This window comes from Prenolepis imparis, unplaced genomic scaffold (genome assembly GCF_030444845.1).
Source record: "Prenolepis imparis isolate NDT839.2.m4 unplaced genomic scaffold, iyPreImpa1.0 SCAF_6, whole genome shotgun sequence".
NCBI lineage: Eukaryota > Metazoa > Arthropoda > Insecta > Hymenoptera > Formicidae > Prenolepis > Prenolepis imparis.
The window spans coordinates 13,841,773-13,848,560 of record NW_028141164.1 but is presented as its reverse complement, the minus strand read 5'-3'; the positions used below and the strand labels follow the sequence as shown (position 1 = coordinate 13,848,560).

Here is a 6,788-nt window from a genome sequence, read left to right as displayed (position 1 = left end):
AAACGGATCGAAGTCATTTGTATATTTGTTCACAAAAATTATCGTTGTTAGACTGATTAACTCCTGCAACATCAATTATCTTTAATCGGTTTGAAGACGGATTGCACATTTGACGTCTTTCCGCAGTTAATAATTTAAAAGGGACAGAATGCAAACGGTGTGTTTAGCTTGCGTGCTACGCTTTTAATATCATATGTCTGTATAATATCTCGATAAGTATAATCTAGTTGTTACGAAATTCGCGATCGACACTTATATATACATTCGCGGGATAAAGAAAAAAAAAAGAAAATATAACGGAAATTTCATTGTTACAAAAGAGTCTGGAATTTAATCACTAAAATATATTAATTTTATGATAACAATAACATCTTTGGGTTTTTAGGACACTTTACAAATATTTTTTTCAGAAATGTGTGCGTTTCCTCCATAATACTTATATCTATAGAGCGATAATGGCATTTATCATCACAATCATTAATATTAGTATCATTATTATTATCAGTATCATTATCACAATAAATATGATATATAATATTATATACATTTAAAATACATTTAAAATACATTTTTTCAAAAATTATTTTACATTTCCATTTAAATGGTTTTCATTGCCCATTTTCTATTTCAAATGCAGTTTTCTTTCTCTTTCTCTCAAACTAAAAAAATTAAGATCTCAATAATATGTATGTATGTACAATGCAAGAATGCCACTGGTGTCCTCATTCTGACATTATTGGTTCTAATTATGAAAAGATAAAAGGTTTCCTTGTAAAAGGAAAATGAAAAATTTCCTCAAAAACTTATTTTTTTGAAAATACATTTTACTTTTAAAAATTGCAATCAAAATGTTATTTAAAAAAATAACTGAATAATATTAAAATGTAAATATTAAAAAAAATTATTTGTATTTTAAAAACCATTTAAAAAATGCCTATTTTCCATTTTAAATGAGTATCTAAAAAGCATTTTGCATTTTGCATTTTTTTAAATGAAAAAGTTCCAACTATTTTACAGTTTCTATATTTCAGATAGGTTTGGATATCCTTTTTGCACATCTCTGAAGATAATCCATAAAGACTTGACTATGCGTCATCTTGAAATGAATTACAGGTCTCCTCTTCTTTCCCCGACTATATAAAACAATTTAATTCAATATCAGAAATGCATTTTTTCCGGAAATGCACTATATGAAGAATTATATCCAAGAAGCTATATCTGGTCTCTTTAATGCGCCCATAAATACAAGATTATATTCACGACATGGGTGTCTATGCGCATCCATGTGCGAGCGCCATTAATTTTGCGCGACAACATAATTGATAATTATCGTTATAGCGCCGAACGGTTACAGCATTCCTAGTTTTCTCTCTATTCGATTCGTATAGGAATGTTTCTCTCCGTTTAACTAGTTCCCGTCGCGTTTGCGGCGCAAATCAGCTTTTCCGCGACTCGCTTCGCCGGCGAGGCCGGCCATTACTGACAAGAACCGTGTATGCGTCGTTAAATGTATCGAAAATACAAGCGATAACAAGCTATATCGTTACCGTATTTCTACGTCCGATACTGAAGTCCCGATAATTAGCAGGTATCTTATTACTTCATTTTTTTTTCATCGAATGTCGCTAGCGCAATTGCGCGGTGCCACCCGATATATTATTACGAAATAGAGAAAACTATTGTATCATTTAAGTGCTTCATTCGATACTTTCTCACGCCTCTCGTGCTCTATCTGGCCTTTTTCCGTCGCAAAAGTCGATTATGTCTCTTTTACCATCTTTTAAAATAAAAGGGAGGGAAGAGAAAATGCAATTGCGAAATTATATGGCAAAATTATTAAATTTTTTTCTCAACATAATATAATAATTATTTAATATAATAATATAATATTATATATTATATATACATATATATATATATATATATTATTTTTATAATAATGTAATAATATAATAATTTAATATAATAAATTTTTTACTAATAATAATAATTTTATTTTTACTTTCTTTTTTATATTTTTTGCTATATTTGGATCAGTGCTTTTGTTAAATAATTTTTTTAAAAAAATTTTAATTGTAACTTAAAATAATAAAATATATTTTTTATTTAATCGGCTCTCAATATTAATAAATAATACATAAATAAATGTGATCTGATGTTCTAGATGTCGGCAACTAGAGCCAAGCGCGAAAATTAATTTCTAATTTTTCGGAACAGTATCTCTTGGTTTGAGATCACTGAGTTCCATTTGATTAATTATCAATTAAACTCGTACTTACAATGGAAAAATAGGCGAGAAAAATTAATCAAATGGAACTCAGTGATCTCAAACCAAGAGATACTGTTCCGAAAAATTAGAAATTAATTTTCGCGCTTGGCTCTAGTTGCCGACATCTAGAACATCAGATCACATTTATTTATGTATTATTTATTAATATTGAGAGCCGATTAAATAAAAAATATATTTTCTTAAGTTTACGCCTGGGCCTAAACATGGCGTTATTTACAAAAACATCTAATTTAGAAGGCAAATGAAAAATATAGAATCGAAAGGGTCTGAATAGCTTAGTGGTAAGAGCAGTCGCCCGGAAAGCGAAAGACGCGGGTTCAATTCCCGCTTCAGCGACTTTTCGGACCTATATTTTTCTCGCCTATTTTTCCATTGTAAGTACGAGTTTAATTGATAATTAATCAAATGGAACTCAGTGATCTCAAACCAAGAGATACTGTTCCGAAAAATTAGAAATTAATTTTCGCGCTTGGCTCTAGTTGCCGACATCTAGAACATCAGATCACATTTATTTATGTATTATTTATTAATATTGAGAGCCGATTAAATAAAAAATATATTTTCTTAAGTTTACGCCTGGGCCTAAACATGGCGTTATTTACAAAAACATCTAATTTAGAAGGCAAATGAAAAATATAGAATCGAAAGGGTCTGAATAGCTTAGTGGTAAGAGCAGTCGCCCGGAAAGCGAAAGACGCGGGTTCAATTCCCGCTTCAGCGACTTTTCGGACCTATATTTTTCTCGCCTATTTTTCCATTGTAAGTACGAGTTTAATTGATAATTAATCAAATGGAACTCAGTGATCTCAAACCAAGAGATACTGTTCCGAAAAATTAGAAATTAATTTTCGCGCTTGGCTCTAGTTGCCGACATCTAGAACATCAGATCACATTTATTTATGTATTATTTATTAATATTGAGAGCCGATTAAATAAAAAATATATTTTCTTAAGTTTACGCCTGGGCCTAAACATGGCGTTATTTACAAAAACATCTAATTTAGAAGGCAAATGAAAAATATAGAATCGAAAGGGTCTGAATAGCTTAGTGGTAAGAGCAGTCGCCCGGAAAGCGAAAGACGCGGGTTCAATTCCCGCTTCAGCGACTTTTCGGACCTATATTTTTCTCGCCTATTTTTCCATTGTAAGTACGAGTTTAATTGATAATTAATCAAATGGAACTCAGTGATCTCAAACCAAGAGATACTGTTCCGAAAAATTAGAAATTAATTTTCGCGCTTGGCTCTAGTTGCCGACATCTAGAACATCAGATCACATTTATTTATGTATTATTTATTAATATTGAGAGCCGATTAAATAAAAAATATATTTTCTTAAGTTTACGCCTGGGCCTAAACATGGCGTTATTTACAAAAACATCTAATTTAGAAGGCAAATGAAAAATATAGAATCGAAAGGGTCTGAATAGCTTAGTGGTAAGAGCAGTCGCCCGGAAAGCGAAAGACGCGGGTTCAATTCCCGCTTCAGCGACTTTTCGGACCTATATTTTTCTCGCCTATTTTTCCATTGTAAGTACGAGTTTAATTGATAATTAATCAAATGGAACTCAGTGATCTCAAACCAAGAGATACTGTTCCGAAAAATTAGAAATTAATTTTCGCGCTTGGCTCTAGTTGCCGACATCTAGAACATCAGATCACATTTATTTATGTATTATTTAAAATAATAAAGTCAACTTTTTAACGATTTAAATTTTTTATAATTTTTTATATAATTTTTTAAACCAAATAATCAAATCGCAATTAATTTATTTTTGAACAGATTAAAAAAATAACACTTAGGTCAATGATTTATAAAAAAAATGCATAAAGTCATGTCAATAAATGCATTGGTGTCATTCTTATATATATTCAACATTTCTTTATATATGCACTTAGATATATTTAAAAATTATTTTATGTAACTCAAAATATCCAGAAAATTATTAAAAATATTCTTCTTTTTTTAAAAATAAAAATATTTGATATATTTTGTATATTTATTACATTTGAATTTAACGTTATATATTCAAAATATAATTTTCAATTTTTAATATTCACACTTCCTTACCTTTGATCTTTATTGTTTCATTTATTATTCTTTATCTTCGTACTTCCGTTGTCGTACTTACGATCGGCGCGACGATGTTGTGCTAGATCACGATGAATACGAACGCGAGATTATTGCACTCGTGATGCACGTGTGTATGCATGCACGCTTAGCCGTGTCTGTCCGCAGCTGGTCGAGCCTGGATTGCGAAAGCGCCAGGACGCACATCTATTAATATCGGGTTATCTTTGTTAGTGTGGGTGTTATCAGGGCAGGGCGTGTCGCCAGGAAAGCAGCTAGAGCCGCAGCAACGGCAATCGGCAACGTGATTGTCCGTTGGCTCTGGCAAGGATAGGATCCGCTATGTTCTCCTTTTCCTTCCTTTATATCTTCGATCTCTCTTTCGCATTGTTTCTCATTGTTTTTTATTTCCTATAATCTTTCCTACTCTATTAATTTGCAACTCGGACGCGGAGCTTTCTCTTTGTATAATAGATTGATGGTGTTTTGACTATCTTGATAATTCCATATTAATAGATTCAATCGCTTTATAATATAAATCGAGCTACTAAGCTAGCTTCTCTCTTTGTGTTTCTAATTTAAAAGAATATTTATCAAAATTTATTGGAGAAATAAAGGACGCTTTTTTATTTTCTCATACATTATATTTATTGGTTTAAAAAATAATTTTAAATATACGAATTTCTGAATGCAAAATTAATAAAAATGTGTCGATTTATCAAATAAAGCTATCTTGCCTTTTATATACTTATAGTACATAAGTCTTTTATTTACTTATATTGCAAGTCATTGCAATGCATAGAATACGTTGTCATGCAATTGTATAGAGAGAAAGAGAATGAAGTATCTGAAATCTTCTTTTATTATTTGATTACTCGATTCTCTTGCGTGACGCATGATCTGATTTCCATTGTGCAGCACATCGGGTCTGTAAAAATTATTTTGAAGGTAAATCCGGAATAATGGGTCACGGTTCGACAAGAGAAAATATCGCGCAAAGTGGAAAGTATTCTCCAACTGTAAAACACTGTTCACGAGAGCGCATCCCTTCTGTATTATTTCGAAGTGTATTTCACTGAAAAAAAATTGTAGTCTCATTTTTAAAATTTTCCATTTATTTTTAGAATACTCTATTTTAAAATAGGCAAAGAATCCTCTTATCTTAAGAGGGAAATTCTTTAAAAATTTATATTATATATTGCTAATTTATAAAAATGTGAACGAAATGTGATTTATTCTTACATTACCACAAAGTACATTATTTTAAAGCAAAGAAAGTACAGACATAATACCAGAGATGTGCGAAATAAGTTCCAAATTCATTTGAAATAGAAAATGCAAAATAGTTAGAACCTTTTCATTTGAAAATGCAAAATGCTTTTTAGACATTCATTTAAAATAGAAAATGAAAAATAGGCATTTTTAAAGTGATTTTTTAAAATAAAAATAATTTTTAAAAATATTCATACATTTTTATATTTATTTATATTATAATTCTTATTTTTTATTATTTATATTTCTTACTATTATTTCTTATACTTAAATTCTTATTTCTTTTAATATAAACTTGAATTACAAAAATTGAATTATATAAAAATTTACATATGGAATTACAAAAGAATTACAAAAAATGTTTGCCTATAGTTACAGACTTTCAGTTATTTCTTTGAAATAACATTTTGCTTGCAATGCTCTTTAGAAGTGGGATGTGATTTCCAAAAAAGAAGTTTTTCAAAAGGAGAAATCTCAATTTTCCTTTTACAAGGTATCATAATTAGTATCAATGTCAGAATGTGGACGTGATATCAGTGACATTTTTGCATTGTATTACATACATATTATTGATATTACATATTATTGATATCTCGATTAATTTTTAGTTTGCAAGAAAAATGCATTTGAAAAGAAAATAGGTAATGAAAACCATTTAAATGAAAATGTAAAATAATTTTAGAAAAAGCGTGTTTTAAATACAAAATAGACATTTTACATTTTGTATTTCCAGATTAAATACATCTATTTTAAATTATTCACATCTCTACATAATGCATAAATAGAGCATGAGGTAGGAGACTTAAGTTCAAAACAATTAAAATAAATTATGTTATATGTTACTTACTCGTGAACATGTCTCTCAAGTTGCTCGAGTCTTCTTTTTCGAGTCACTTCATATCCATTCTTTTAAAATCATTCAGTGACAAACACTGCATTACACACACTTTAAATTGCAACACTATATAATCATAATATATGTAACAACATGACTATATAGCGCCAAATAAACGGTTCAATAAAAAAACAGTCATATGTTTAACAGAGAATATATTCTTAACAAACCTTTTACATTGAGGATACAATTTTTCAGTGATGTATACCGAGATACGTATACCGATCATACGAATCGAATATTATTTACATATACAATCTC

The 6,788-nt window shown here is 29.6% G+C and overlaps 4 non-coding genes across 4 annotated transcripts; all 4 read left to right on the top strand.

The window, feature by feature from the left end:
• The first annotated feature begins 2,554 nt into the window (after positions 1-2,554).
• Trnas-gga (transfer RNA serine (anticodon GGA)) lies at positions 2,555-2,628 on the top strand. Its single transcript has one exon. It is a non-coding gene; the product is annotated as a tRNA-Ser (tRNA).
• A 311-nt stretch (positions 2,629-2,939) lies between these two features.
• Trnas-gga (transfer RNA serine (anticodon GGA)) lies at positions 2,940-3,013 on the top strand. Its single transcript has one exon. It is a non-coding gene; the product is annotated as a tRNA-Ser (tRNA).
• Positions 3,014-3,324: 311 nt separating this feature from the next.
• Trnas-gga (transfer RNA serine (anticodon GGA)) lies at positions 3,325-3,398 on the top strand. Its single transcript has one exon. It is a non-coding gene; the product is annotated as a tRNA-Ser (tRNA).
• Positions 3,399-3,709: 311 nt separating this feature from the next.
• Positions 3,710-3,783, top strand: Trnas-gga (transfer RNA serine (anticodon GGA)). The gene has a single exon. It is a non-coding gene; the product is annotated as a tRNA-Ser (tRNA).
• Positions 3,784-6,788: the final 3,005 nt, after the last annotated feature.